The 15558-nt window shown below is 39.3% G+C and overlaps 1 long non-coding RNA gene across 1 annotated transcript in view; it reads left to right on the top strand.

The window, feature by feature from the left end:
• The window catches only part of LOC144318516 (uncharacterized), a 483084-nt gene extending 470933 nt beyond the window's left edge, over nucleotides 1-12151 (top strand). Inside the window, exons 15-16 of the long non-coding RNA XR_013384486.1 lie at nucleotides 7562-7676; nucleotides 9176-12151. This is a non-coding gene — a long non-coding RNA (uncharacterized LOC144318516). The remainder of the gene's footprint in view (nucleotides 1-7561; nucleotides 7677-9175) is intronic.
• The last annotated feature ends 3407 nt before the right edge of the window (nucleotides 12152-15558 follow it).

Genomic DNA, 15558 nt, shown 5'->3' with positions numbered 1-15558 from the left:
AAAAAAAAAAAAAAACACACACAGCAAAACAGCAATACATAAACAAATTCAGACAACATTTTTTAAAGTGTAAAAAGAGTCAACCATATTCTTTGTAATATTTAGGACAACAGCAGAATTGATTTGGCCAGCTGGCCCTAGTTTAGCAAAATTATATTTCATATTCGGCTCTAGTAGCAATGAACATTGTTTTCTCAGCTGGTGAGGCACAATATATCATTTTACTACCTATAGAGACCTGGAATTCAATAAAAATCATGGCCAAAAGTAATAGCACAATAAGATGACAAAGAGACATGGGTCTAGGTTTGATATCTTCTTTGGAAATGATAGCGACTGGCAACACGGCAATAATCATAATACAGTTTTGTGTGATTTCATTATACTGTCTGAGGTCAGCGAATACATGTACAAACTTGCATGAAATAACTTGTCGTAGCTGGTGGTGTGGTAGCGTACAATGAGCCAGAGCCTAAGAATTAGGAATCCAAGAAGCCAATATTAACTTTGCTAACAAATATATTCTTGTTATGTAACTTGCTTATCACTCAGATTTCCATCTATAAAAATGTCTGGTCCAGAACTTTAGCTCACTTCTAGTTCTGAAACTCTTTTATCTTAAGATACATCAACATGGAGCCATGGCGCAAAGCTTCAGGGAAGTGAAAAGCCAACTTAAGGTGACTTTTTAAATTTACATCTCATCTCCTCTTGCATTTTCTGACAGCTTGAGATGGACATTAGAGACTAAAATGAAAGGGACACACAGAGGAAAGGACCCATGTGTTCCTTAAGTATTTGGAGCTTCAAGACTGAATCACATTTGATTGGGCACATTGTGTCAGGAGTTATTAGCACTGCCACAATGAGGGAAAGATGTGTAGGTTCCAGTCACTTTGCCATGCTTCCTTCTCCCCCAACACTATTTATGACCCTAAGCCTGAGACTAGGCACAAGCTACCTTTCTATGAAACCATGTGGACTAGTGATTAAGCTACTGCCACTCAACTCCAGATCCTCCTTTGCAGACTCTCATGATGTGGGATTTGGGACTCTGAGAACTACATTTTTCCTTTGCCTATAGTTTCCCCAGCTTTCCATGAGTAGGGAGCAAATAAAAAGAGAATGGAGGAGTGGAAGAGGAGTACAGGGATTTCTTTTTCCCTGCTTTCTTGCTATTCCCATTAGTATTCCCTCAGCAATATACTTTATTCCAAAAGCAGCAGTTCTTTCAACCTCTAGGTATTTTTGATAATCTAGGAACTGGTCCTATATTGCTACCTCAGAGGTACTCCCACAAGCTCTGCACATCCCATCCTCAGAAGTCAGAGCTCCAGTTCTTCAAAGCTGCTAGCTCTGGCAAGTCTGTCCTTTTCCCTTTGTTCCCTAAGCCCAGGAGTTGAGGCTGTCCACAGCTGTCTTTGTATTTTCTCAGTGTTTCACCCTGTGCTTTTATTCCTTCAACACTTGTGTAGCCATCTCCTTGTATTAAATTCCCACTCTTGACATACATACTGTGGTTTCAGTTTTCAAGACTTGGCTCTTGCTGACATACCATGTGTGATTTACCTTCACTGGTCTGCTATTTTTCACCACAAACAGCACTTTGATAGGGAAGAGTGAATGAGTATTCCTATAATTAATTCCAGAAGATTCCTAAAGGGTGATGATCAGACTCCCTTTCATTTGCACTCATATTATTCATTATTCTAACCTATTAACAGTGATTCAGATTTCTTCAAACTTCATCTTCCAAAACCCTCTACAGTCACCATAGTTAATCAGGGCACAAAGAAAGGACTAACTTGTTTCATTCTCTTTATAAAAAAAATAAAATCTCCATCAACAGGACCCATCAGAAGAGGATTATATTCTTCATTGAATTATTTCACAATCAATAATATTTTAACTTACCCAAGGCAGAAAAGCACCGAGTTAAAATTACCATAATGGACAGTAAGGAAAAAAGTTACTCTGTTATTGTTAAGAAATCATTATGAAGCAAAATAAAAAATGAAAGCAAACCAAGTCTTACCAAATCCTTTTAGAGAATAACTTTCCTTTGCCTGGACAGTATGTTATTAGCATCTGAAAGAAAACCAGGATTTTGCTCTAAGCAGCAGATTCAAAGTTAATGTGCAAAGGATACTGCCTCTTTGTAATTCATTCAATAATACAATACTTTATTGAATAAAGAGAGCCATTTAAACTTTACATATTGAGCAATTGTTCATCTGTAAAAATGTCAGAATGCCAAAAAAGCAAAGGAGCAAGTTACAAAGGATTTCCAATTTCTTAGATAAGATCTTAAAGCAATATATAATATCATTCATAAATATATATGTATACACCGGTGTGTGTGTGTGTGTGTCTGTGTGTGTGTGTCTGAGTGTGTGTATTATTAGCAATGGCAAAGTCATGCTGTTCACAATTCAATAGTGAAGGCTAAATCTGGAAGGCAACTCAGTTTGTTAGAGTTTTCAGGAATTCAGTATGACTGTTTAAAAGTAGATTTTAGTCACATAGCAGCCATGATATTTTATTTCAAACCATTGTCTATGATAAGGAAAAGCATTAAGAAGGAAAAAAATCTTATTATTTTAAACCATGTTGATAATTTAAGTTAATGAAAGTAAGAGTAAACACCTGTGGTACATTCAAGATTTTGAAATAGGGGCACCTGGGTGGTTCGGTTGGTTAAGCGTCTGCTTTTGGCTCAGGTCATGATACCAAGATCTGAGGATTGAGCCCCGTGTTGGGTTCCCTGCTCAGTGGGGAGTCTGCTTCTCCCTCTCCCTTTCCTGCTCCCTCTCTCTATCTCTCTCTCACTCTCACACTTCCACACACACACTTTCTCTCTCACAAAGAAATAAGTAAAATCTTTTTTAAAAAAATGTTTGAATTAATATTGTGAATTTTGTCTACTGCAGTTGATCCAGTGATTTAAAGAAATCGTAGACTATGCATGAGATTTGCAGCCCACAGGGAATGCTATATTTCCCAGAGTGGCCCAGGGCCTTTAATTTTGAGCCTTTGGTAGTGCAAGCCTCTACTGCTCTATATCCTGCCTTTCCATGCCACAAGCCCATTCATTGTCAATGGGCTGGTGTCCAATCCAGATGAAGGGTCCCCTAGCAACACTCAGCTCTCACACTGGAATGTGACAGTGGTAAATCCACCTCTTCCTCCCTTATAAATGCCTTGCCTGATTTTAAATCCTCTGCTAACTGGAAAATCAGAAGTAGCTCCTCCCCTCTAAATTTTGTGGAAAGGAAACACTGCTGGGGAAACTCTGGAAATCTCCCCTAGATTCTAACAGATATACTTGGTGTGGGCTTTGGATATGACATGATAAGTGTTAGGCTTCCACTTACACGACCAAGACAGTGGGGTAATAGGTGTTAGCAGAGACCAGAGAATGAAGGGTTGTCCTGGGTCTCCTAGGGCTGAATCAAGAGAATTACACAGATGGACCTGGAAAAGTCATAGCTTACCAGCAGCTGTTTCTCTTTGCCCTTGTTCTGAAACCCCAGGGGAGAAGGGACAGCCTTGTTGATGTCCATTTTCAGATAGTTCCCCTTAAATCCTGTGGGGGCTTCAAAAGCTTAGCTATTAGGAAGTGAGACATAATCCCTCTCTCTTAACACACTCTCAAAAAGTGGAGCCTTAAAAAAAATAAGACAATATATTGACCTTATTAGAGTTCATGAGAAAAGAAAGTGAAACTGAAACTAGACAATTTACAAAGAAATTAATGAAAGGGTGCTACCTTTTTTGACTTGCTTACCTCGCACCTAAACTATAGGAGAGGCCTTTCCCAGCCTCATCCTCAGGTTCCCACCCTAGAACCAGGCTCCCCTCAGGACATACCCAGTGCTCAGGTCCTATGGCTGAGGATAAGGCCCATGGTGCCAAGTTCTCAGTGTGGGCATATGAGAATTGGATGGAGACAGTGGGGGAGGGGGGGGGCAGTTTTTCAATTGCGTCCAAGACCAGTAAAACACTCAGATATAGGTGAGCCAGCCACAACCTTGGAATGTCTACTCACTAAGGATACGAGATTTATTGCCCCAAGATTCAGCATCCTGACATTTACCTCCTTGACTTGATTGTGCCTTGGAGTTTTCCTTCTGAAGGTGGATTTTTACCAAGTCAGTAGCTTCAAGATAACTCTGAGCTATTTTTCTGCTGCCGGGTGAGGATATCCTAGGGTCCACAGATTTAAAAGCTTTCTGATAAGGTCATAGCTGCTAGACTCAGGTAGAACGGGGGAAAGGATATGAAAAGGAAGGTCCTGGACCTCAGGTAGCCTATGATAACAGCAAGAGCAACGAAAATATCTAATCTGACTACTCTTTATCTAGTCCTTACTCTTTTCAGGCACAGAGTCAAGTACTTTATGTGCATTTATTGTATTATTTAATTTTCACAATCCTTTGGGAAGATTTTTTAACTCCATTTTATGGATGAGCAAACAGTGGCACAGACTCTTCGAAGTCATTTAAATAGCAAGTTGCAAGATTGAGAATTAAACCCAATTCCCTCTCACCCATGCCCTTTACCTGCAATTCTACTTAAGTGCTTGTCACCTCTGGGAGCGTATCAAGACTAAATGGTGGGGTAGGGGGTGCTGCTAACCAGAAAGTTGTGACCATAAATTGGGGCAGCCAATATTTGTGACATTGGTAGTTGAATTAATAGTAAGGTTGATAATGATGGTTTGAGATAAATGAAAGAGAGGCAAATATAAAATGCATGTGGTGGGGAGAATATACCACTTTGGCAAAGCTTAATCTTAAGAGAGGAACTAGCTCCTAGCTCCCTTCTAGGCAAAGTTCAGCTTGTGTAACGATGGTGGCCTCTTAGAAGTTGCCACACTAAACTAGATATTATGAAGCAGTCTTCACAATTACTCAAAATTACTAACAAAACTGTGGCTTCCAGAAAGACCTAAACCAGAAAGCAATATTTCTATGTCCTTCACAAATTGACTTGCAAGTAATTGTCCAGAGACACCTTTATGAAGGAGAGCTTAATTTGTTCCCATTTGTATTTTATATATATGCAGGTTGTTAAAATATTTGTGGCACTTTTGCTCTAGCTTTTTGACTCATACTTTTAAGGAAAAATTAAGCTACATTACCTCCCTTTTTATATGGGGTATTTTGTTCTTACCATTAATGGTAGCAACTTTCTACTCCGAGGAAATCTTGAGATTTACATGCCATTAAAGGATAAAGCCATTGACTTTTTTTTTTTTGGTTTGAGATATTTAAATCATACAGAAGTCTAACAACTTTTTCATATATTATTTATTTGTTATACCTTTTGGACTTATTTTTCATTTTAAGTATGACTTCAGTTTTTGAAATGAATTGCCTTGTTTCTTATTTCAATCAAGTACATTTTGGGGTGTATTCAGTAAGATTGCAACTACTAACACCTGGGCTTTTCAGACATTAAAAATATATATATCAGAAGCCATAGGTATTTTAAAATTAATTATATCCTCTTTTCTCTGCTGACCTCTTGACCTGAGGCCCTGGGGCTATGCATTGTTATGAAGAAGTTCAAGGGACAGCTACAAGTACCACCTTCAGAATGTGATTGACTCAGGGCATAAGGTAATATTTACTGCAGGTATTAATGGTCACAATACACAGAAGTAAAAAATTGTTCCATTTTATTTCTCCTTAGATATAACACACAAAAATGACTGGCAAAACTATCCACTTTCTAATAACGACTTCCAGAGGTCATGGGGAGGTGAAATTGTCACTGTGATGTGCATACAGTGGGGATAAGGCCACTCTCCAAGACACTTGTGATTAATTCTTAGTACTATGATGGAAAAACAACTAGTCACCTACATCCCGATTGAAAATTCTCAAAAAAAACCCAAAAGCAAAACAAATTTCTTTGTAAGTCTGAGTAAACACATGAAAACGATATTAGGGGATCCCTGGTTGGCTCAGTGGTTTAGCGCCTGCCTTTGGCCCAGGGCACGATCCTGGAGTCCCGGGATCGAGTCCCACGTCAGGCTCCCAGCACGGAGCCTGCTTCTCCCTCCTCCTATGTCTCTGCCTCTCTCTCTATGTCTATCATAAATAAATAAACCTTAAAAAAAAAAAAAGAAAACGATATTATACATTTCTGAAAACCTGTTAGAAGTACTTTCTTTGGACCACAGTACATTGCTAAAAGTCTAATATATACAGTTAACTTGGATATAATGGAGGCAATTACAATTTGTGCTCTTCTTCTAGGATTTCCCATACGAATATTAGGAAAAAATGAGTCAGCAACCATGTCCAAGAAGCTCTAGCCACAGTCTTCTGAATATGTGTGTAGGAAGCAACTTGGTAAACCCACCTTAGAAAGTAGGATCCAGTCTAAGAAATTGTGACCTTGGCCCACGATGGAAGTTCCATTTGGACAAGTCTGGACCCAATACTGCACAGCCAGCTTCATAGCATGAAAGAGCAACATGGCTTACTGGAAAATTTTGTTTCATGCAACTGTAAGAATGATGCTCAAGCTGCCATTTGCCCTTGACACTAAAGCTGAAAGAGAAGGGGGCTGAAATAAATGAAGTCTATGAAGTAAGGTTCAGGGCTCTCTAATGCTGTAATAGAAAGAAGATCTAGAGGCTAATGCAGTTAATGTTATAGGCTAATCACTTCAGAATATGGGTCTTATGCTGGGAATGAAACTTTAAAGATATGAAGAAAGACTTCTTCTGAACCCTCAGTTGTTCAAGAGAAGATCCTGAGAATAGAGAAAGGTGGAGGGTAGAAATCCCTTGCCCAATTTCTGCAGAAGAGTTCTATATTCTCCTTCACCAACTCTTCCCTGCATGGCAGATATCATTGCTCTCTTTCCTATTTTTTAATCTAATCCTTTGGGAAAGGAGTTGGATCTCATTCATAATTAAAAGTCATATAACAACCTAAGGAGTCCTTCTTTCTCTGATGCCTATACACGTACACTCAGATATGCAGCATTTGTATAGGTAAAGCTGTAAGCCAAAGCAATAAAGCTCTTATGATTGAAGCCACAGCAATAAAACTTTTATGGTAGAATCAGGTATTGAAAAGAAATAACAGAATTTTTGTGTATGTAGTGGTGAAGGTAAGGGAGAGAAGGAGGGACACTGAGATCCCATTATATTATACTTTATTTTTTGGAAAATAATTGTAGAAAAAGCCTATTTCGGTCTTGAATCTTCTTTCTCCACTTTCTTCACTAAGGACCTCTCTCTATGTCTTTTGTTTTGTTTTGTTTTTCTACCTGTCTCTATGCCTTCTTTTACTTCTGACCTATAAAATCTGTGAGGACAGGGAAATGGACCTCTCATATTCTCTGTATCCACAGTGGTCAAGATAATGTAGGCCACAGTGGAATTCTGCTGAGTGAATGACTAAATGACCAAATTAAATTTCCAATCAGATACTTAATTATCATAAGAAATAATAAGAAGGAAACTATTCTCAAACCCAGTGGGTATTAAATGGTATCCATACTTTCTTTGTGTATTTGTTGTGTTTTGTTTTTACGATAGTGTGACCAGTTTCAGCTTCTGACCACTCACCATCATGTAAATTGATCACAGCCACAGAAGAGAGCAAAAGGCGTGAGAGGGAACATCCATTGCAGATCAGAGATTAAATCAAAAGGTAAAGAGATTCACCAAAAGGTGAATGTGTGCCTCATTCACATGTGAATCATCCCTAGTCTCCCTTCATCTGGCCAAATACCACAGTGCTTGTTCATCCAGCAGGAGATCAGATTCTACATAAGGACATTTTGTGTATGTGTACATCTAGACATCCAGTTTGTAGTCGCAGCAACATTTGTACCACCGTGGTGAGCTGTCTGCATAAATATATTTCTGAAAAACAAAACCATGGTTCAACATGACATCAAATAAGAGTGTCTAGGAGAAAAAAGAAAAATAATTTAGAAGCAATTAAGAAGCTAATGCTATTGACTCACATTTGAAGAACTTGTTTTGTCTGATTAAAATTGAATAAGGCACTGAGAATCAGGAACATAAGCCTGGTTGCGTCAGGAGTCCCAATTGCCTGCTCTCTTTATTTCAATTTCCACTTCTTCGTTGCAGAGACAAGCTACTGGAAACTTCCATTTTTATTCCCTATGGTTTGAAACACTTCAAAAACTGTGGGTTTTTTGAACCTTCAGTGTAAAGTATTGACATTCACCACAACAGAATTCATTTCTTTACAGCCTCATAACTGAGTAACACTGACATAAAATCATGTGTTGGATATTGCACTTCATTTATATCTGGGCTCATTATCATTTTGCTCTTTTGGAAAGGATTTTAGCATCTATTCTGATGCAAACAGTAGCTCTGTCTATGGAGGCAGATGTAACACAGCTCTAGAGATGAGCACCGACTAGCATTCAGCAGTTGACTCTGAGATGGAAGACAAGCAGGGGAGTATTTTGCTTTCCTCTATGAAAGTGGAGGAGCTTTTCCTGGGGTGGCCCTGGAGCAGTTGTAGCCCCTCCCCAGACCTTGGGCACACAGAGAAAAATACTGGAGCTGCCAGGTACCTGGATTCTTGACTCAACAAGCCAGTTCCACCCCCAGAGATCTGTGGTTGTGTTTGGTCAAAGAAGCTAAAATAGAACGAAGAAGAGTGTCCCTGCACCTTCTTGTGCTTGGGGAAAATGAACTTCAACTGTAAAGGACAACGAGATTTATTGCCGTCAAGATTAAGCCCGTAGACAACTGAGCTATTGAAGTAACATCCTCCTTATCTATCACATGGGGCTTTATGGATTGAATATCAGGGTAGAAGCTTTGTGATTATGCCATTTCCCTGCTCAAACCCATAGAATGGTGGCTCTGTTTAACTATGTAAAATATGTGGAGAGGTCGCTGCTTTCCTGTTATATAAACTCTTTCCAGTCATTGTGCAGAGATTGGAGGAAGCCTCAGAACTGTCAATGGGAGGTGGGCCCAGCATGTTGGAGTGACATTACTGCAGTGGTTCTAGAGATTCCTGGTCATAGCTTTAAATTTACCATGAGATATAAGCCCCAAAAATATTAAAATAAAACTGTGTAGATTACATGTAACTTGAAATATATTGTTATTTTTTTAATAAAGTAGAAAATGATAGCACCACTTTTTTTTTTTTTTTAGCACCACTTTTAGTAAGAAGGAAGATGATGACGATGGATGGCTACGTTTTGGGATGTCTTTATGATGTACTTGGACTGCACTATGCTCTTTCCATGGATTATCTCAATTAAGCTAATCTACAAGACTATGAAGTCATTTCTCTTACTATCCTTCCTCTTTACACATGAAGGAACGGAGACCCAGAAAGTTTAAGTGACTTGTGCAAGGTTACTCCACTGATAAACAGTGGAGGTGTGTTTGAAATTCTCTTAGAGATAATCCAACACAGGGCTCAGCAAACTTTTTCTGTAAAGGACCAGACCATAAAAATTTCAGGCTTTGTGTTGCAACTACTCAACCCTGCTCTTGCATCACCAAAGGAGCCAGAGATATTGCCTACACCAATGGGCCATCTTGCAATATGTACAGGAAAGATGTGGTCTGCTGTTTGCTGACCTCTAATCCTGTCCGTTTCACTCATTTTGTATGTGAGAAAACTAAAGCCCAGAAAGGTGAGAGTATTTCTACTGCTGTTCTGTATTAGAAAGAAGATGAAACATCTCTGGGTCTCAGTCCTGTAATCTTTTAATTACATGAAATTCAAGAGATTTCACCAGTTAGTATGGTAACAGATTTTAATATCTCATATTAAAACAAAGGTAAAATTCACCTGAAACTATGATAGTCGCTTACAGATAGTTATGTTCAATAGAAGCCGATTTTGAACTGAGACTTTTCTGCTTACCTGGTTTGTATTGATGCCGTAGTACACAGAGCTCCAAGACCAAGCAGAAAAATCCCAAACACATCTCATTAAGTCAAATCAAGAATTAGGGGAGGCGGGTACTCAAATTGCTACAGACAAGGTGATGAAGCCAGCTGAATAGTCCTACCAACACGTATGCAAAAATTCAATTGTGAAGAAAGCAAGACATGGGCCCTTACTCCGTTCCTTACCCCTGCAGCTGCTGTCTAGATTTTTCTCCAAGGCTTTGTGTAAACCTGTTAATACATTCCTAATTGAAAACAGCATATTTCTCTCCCACTATCTCAATTCATGGCCTCTGAAATTTCACTTGAAATGAAATTCATCACAAAATCGAGTAATGGTTGTTGCGGGTTCTGATTCCTTGGAACATTCTTTATAAAATTTAACTCAAAATTTATTTAATAATAAAGCTGCTCCCCAAAATATTGTGATATATAAAAGAGGCAGCAAAGATTTGATCTTCGATGAAATGAGACCTTGAACAATAATAACTAATAAGACAGACATAAATGCTAACATTTATTATTTACTCTACATCAGACTCTGTCCAAAGGATTTTATATTTAGTCCTCCAAACCACAGATAAGGACATAGGTGCTCAGAGAGGTGAAGTATCTTACCCAGAGTTGTACGAATTATAAGAGTCAGGGCTGAAATCCAGGCAGCTGACCTGCGAGGCTGGGTGATTAACCCTCCTCCAGAGCCTAGAGCCCCAAGTCATGTTGCCAGGATTCATGCCCTGGGCACCCCTCCCCTGCTAGTGGGCTGGCTTTGGACTGGCCAAATTATCTGAGCCTCAGTATCCTTCCCTGTGAGACAAGCATAAATATGGTACCTCCCATCTAGTATTTGTGTGTATATCCATCCTGAGTGCTTAGCATCACATCAACTTAAAATTTCAATTTATTGATATGATGAAAAAAATTTCAATATATGAATAAACATTTCCCCAAACAAACCCTGAGGGTCAAGGAGACCCAGATTTAAATTCTAGTTTCACAACTGACCAGCTATGTCATCTCAAATTAGGAAGTTAAACTTTCTCACCCTCAGTTTCTTCTTCTCTAAAATGCAGATAAAAGTAATGATTTCGCAGAGTTCACATGAAGATACGAAGAGGTGATGGCTTCAGGGTCCCTGTCACAAGGCCAAGGAAGGTGCTAGGAAAATGTCAGTCATTCCCTGCCTTGTTCCAGCCCCACCTGCTCCTTTTGGGTTGTGAGAATCCCACAAACCTGCAAAGCCCTGCTCTACCCAACCTCAGTCACTGTCCTGGGATGGACCGTGAAGCAGCTGATGGGCTTCTCACCTCTCAGTGAACAGAGTCTAAGGGGGGAACAAGGATGTTACAGTCATTACAGAAAAATTAATACAGGAGGACAAGGAAGCTCCTGACCCAGATATGGAACCCAGGGCATATCTCAGAAATGCTCTAAGAATCTGTAAGGATTAGTAAGGCAAGAAATTGTTTTTTTAATCCCCCAGGCAGAAGGAAAGTCTAAGTAAAAGTTCTGAGGTATACAAACTAGAACTTTTGATAAACTGAGATCAATTTTCAGTATGGCTGGAGCATCAAATTCTAGAGAAAGAGTCCAAGAGATGAGGCTGCAGAAGTAGAGCTGGAAAAAAATTACTGATTCCTGGGATGGATTTTCAATGGAGTGGGACAGGCTGATGGCAGACTGGCATTTTGGAAAGATCATTCCAGATGTCCCTTCTTGGGTCCTCTTCCATCCTACAATATTCTCTCCTCGCTCAGAATCACCTCGTCTCTGATCATTTGTATCATTCACTAAATATGTAATCACATGTCGTTTATCATTTTAATATAAATATTCCTTGTATATTTCTGTGTTTTATTTCTTTATCTCTTTCGCAGTGCTCGGCAGACGGCAGGTGCTCAAAACTGTTGACCTCTCTGGTCGCTCCCTGATGCCAGTGCTCTATCTTATATTTCTTTTATATCTTCCGCTGTATCTAGCAGAGTTGTACATAGTTGAGTAAGAAATCATTTTAAAATCAACTGGGGATGGGCAGCCTGGGTGGCTCAGCGGTTTAGCGATGCCTTCAGCCCACGGTGTGATCCTGGAGACCAGGGATCAAGTCCCACGTCAGGCTCCCTACATGAAGCCTGCTTCTCCCTCTGCCTGTGTCTCTGCCTCTCTCTCTCTCTCTCTCTGTGTGTGTGTGTGTCTCTCATTAATAAATAATCTTTTTTAAAAAATCAACTAGGGAAAAAATGGAGCTCTTGTTTCTTTGTTCAAAACTGCCCTCAGCCACATGTTGCAGGGAGTTCCAACAATATGTAATCTAAAAGAGAAACCAACGTAAGTAAACAGAACACACACGTAAGAGATCTTCATTGCCAGCTAAGATGAGCTTCTTATTCAACTGTTTGTCATCGCTGTGATTTAAGAAATTCATAAGAATGTGGAGCCTATTAGTGCAGAAAGTCACGAAAGCAAGAGGAGAAGGCATGTTAGCAGGAAGTAAGGACGCAGGTGGTCACGCTTCGTAAGGAAAGTGAAGGATGTGACAGAGGATAGCCATCGGGTGCCTGGGTCACACCTGGGCGGAGTCAGGCACCTCTCACAGCTCAGGGAACAGAGTGGCCCATTTTCTCACCATTAGAAAAATACTATCCGGGAATGTGTGTGAAAGGGTCGGCCTTCTCCCAATGAAGGGGTTAATTAAAACATTGTACAGAGATGGTGAAAGCAGTTGACATTTGGCTGCTTGCTTGAAACTGTATAGACATGTTGGTGAAGAAAGGAATTTTGTCCTGTATGGGAGCCGAAAACTGCCCAGTTCTGGTGCCCTAGTGACATTTCCTAGAGCAGTTCAATGGAGTAAACATAACTGATGCTTTTGTAAGTCAGCTCTTCAATGAAGTGTGCAATTCCTATTTTCGCCTAAATCGTCCTCTGATTTAATAGGTAACTTGAATCTCTTTTTCAACAATCTTGAGCACTAACACTGCTAATGGTAAGTCACTCTGAATGTAAGCTGGAGAGGTAAGAGCATTAGCTCGAAAGTCTGAATACAAGACACACCAACTACAGATGGTGAGAATACAGTCTGGTAAGAATTAGTCCAGGATTTTTATTAAGAAAGGGAGAAAGTCATTCAGCTGCCCCATAGTAACATCACTGTGGATATAAGAAAATTTAAGAAAAGGGGGCCACAAAATACTCTATGCAGATCTTTATGGGTCCCCCTCTTCAAAAACGCATTCCTAGGAACAATCAATAGTCAGTGAGAAACTCTGTGACCACAAATCAAAAACTGCCATTAGGGATGCCAGGGTGGCTCAGTGGTTTAGTGCCACCTTCAGCCCAGGGCATGATCCTGGGGTCCTGGGATCGAGTCCATGCCGGGCTTCCTGCATGGAGCCTGCTTCTCTCTCTGCCTGTGTTTGTGCCTCTCTCTCTCTCTCTCTGTCTTTCATGAATAAATAAATAAAATCCTAAAAAAAACCCAAAAACCTGCCATTAAAATCATATTAGCCTCAAAGCTATTTCTCTGGAATAGTAAACCCTGCTGGGAGGTCTGTTGGAGTCAGCTTGGGCATCTTTGAATTCCAGGAATGACTTCTGGGAGAACCAACCATGTGAAGAATCTTTGTAGATTTAGGGCATTCAGGAAACAGGATTCAATCTTCATTAACAGTAAATGAGAGTGAGAGAAAGCTTTGCCTGCCGCAGGTAAGGCTGTAGCACTTGAGTGTACTTTTTGGTGTGCACCATACACCCAGGCACTGTGCCATTTAATGCAATTGCGCTCTAACAAATTTTAATGTCACCATAATGGTACCAACAAGAGTGATCATAGTCATAGCATCAATCACCCACTGGTTATCTGTTATGTGCTAGGCCCTTTATTCCTCATATATATATATGACCTTACATTTTCACTAGAACCCTCAGTTTAAAGGACATCACCTTCATTGATGGCCACAGAGCTCAGGATCCATCAAGTCCTCTTTCCAACAAATTGCTTTCTAGAAATATATGTTCTAAAAAGGGCAATGGAATTTGACAGAACTGGTGGAGACCTAAACTTTTATGGAACAGCGAGAAGATCTCAGAGACATCTCTTGGGCATTGGCTCATTCTATTTAGATACAGAGCCAGATGGACCTTCCATTTGCATATTAAAAGTCAACATCATAAATTGTTTCCATTCCTCATATGCTGACAAATTAAGACACCACTGCTTTGTAATACCTCATCCACAGTTCAAGGCAGAAGTAAGGCGAGACCCTACCTGTCCCAGTGGGGTTTGGGCTCTAACATAAATCTAGTTCACTTCCCTTGAAAACTGTGAAGTCTGGGGATCACTAAACTTCTGAATGAGCTAAATCTATCAGATACTCTCATTTGAAGCTGTTCTGCTCTAAATCCCACCAGCATTTTTTTGCAAATCATGTCCAGCCTCCACTGTCAAGCTTCCTGCCACTTCCTTTGCTGTGATCATTGATTTTCCTTTGTCCTGTTTATAGTCCCATGGCATATATTGTATCTGTTCTGTCCCATCCGCAGCCACCAGTCACATGTGCTTTCAACACCTGAGACATAGTTAGTTTGAATTGAGATGTTCTGTAAGTATAAAACAAACACTGGGTTTTGAAGACTTAAGGTGAAAAATGAACATAAAATCTATCAACTATATATAAATATATTAATAATTTTTATTACTTGTTGAAATATTTTATATCAAAAAGTATTAAATTAATTTCACCTATATCTTTTTACTTTTTTAATATGACCACTAGAAAATTTAAAATTACATGTATGGCTCACATGCCTAGCTTAAATTATATTTCTATTGCATAGTACTAATCTACATCCTTCCATCTCAAAGTGTGGTCCACAGGCCAAAATCATTTGACCTGACAGCTCATTAAAAACATAGAATCTCAGGCTTTCTCCACGAGCATCCAGTGGTATATACCACTAATTTCAATACCTTTAGCATTTGTAACCATACATAGGTCATTTGGTTCATGTGTATATGTTACATCTTAATGCATTTTGGAGAAAAGACCACAATTTGCATTTCTTATATAATTCTCATAGTATCTATAAGAGAAGGAGACACCTAAAAGACACTGAATAAATTACTTGACAATTTAAAATTTATCTGGTTACCTTAACAAGCATAAATTTATTATATTCTTCCTTTCTTGGAGTTTCATCTGAGGCCAAGTCTGTTTTCTTCCTATCAATATGAAAACCATTATAGACATGTACATCAAAAGCTGGGGTAATTGTAAAGAAAACAGTATATGCTCATGTGCTGGTGGTATATGCTGAGGAAATAAGTTGATACCAATAGTTTTTTTAAAAAGAGGGATAAAAAAGAGGAAGCTAGAGACAGGGACATATTCAGTATAATTTCCTATTAAGTTTGTACCTACAGTTGGACTACAAAGAGCAGTCTTAACCTTATTGACAATCAAATGAGGTAGATGTGAATGCTCTTTGAAAGGCTTAGAAACTACACCTCAATAGTGAAGAACTATATCCTCAGTGAAGAATGATGTTCAGCATGAGGACTTTGAGAACTTGGCCACAATTAATCATCAAGTAGATTCTGTTGTAGACACTAAAGACACTGTGAAAAGAAGGTCAAC

The sequence above is a fragment of the Canis aureus genome, chromosome 8 (assembly GCF_053574225.1).
Source record: "Canis aureus isolate CA01 chromosome 8, VMU_Caureus_v.1.0, whole genome shotgun sequence".
In the NCBI taxonomy this organism is placed as follows: Eukaryota; Metazoa; Chordata; class Mammalia; order Carnivora; family Canidae; genus Canis; species Canis aureus.
The sequence above is the reverse complement of the archived record's forward strand: the minus strand, read 5'-3'. Positions and strand labels throughout refer to the sequence as shown.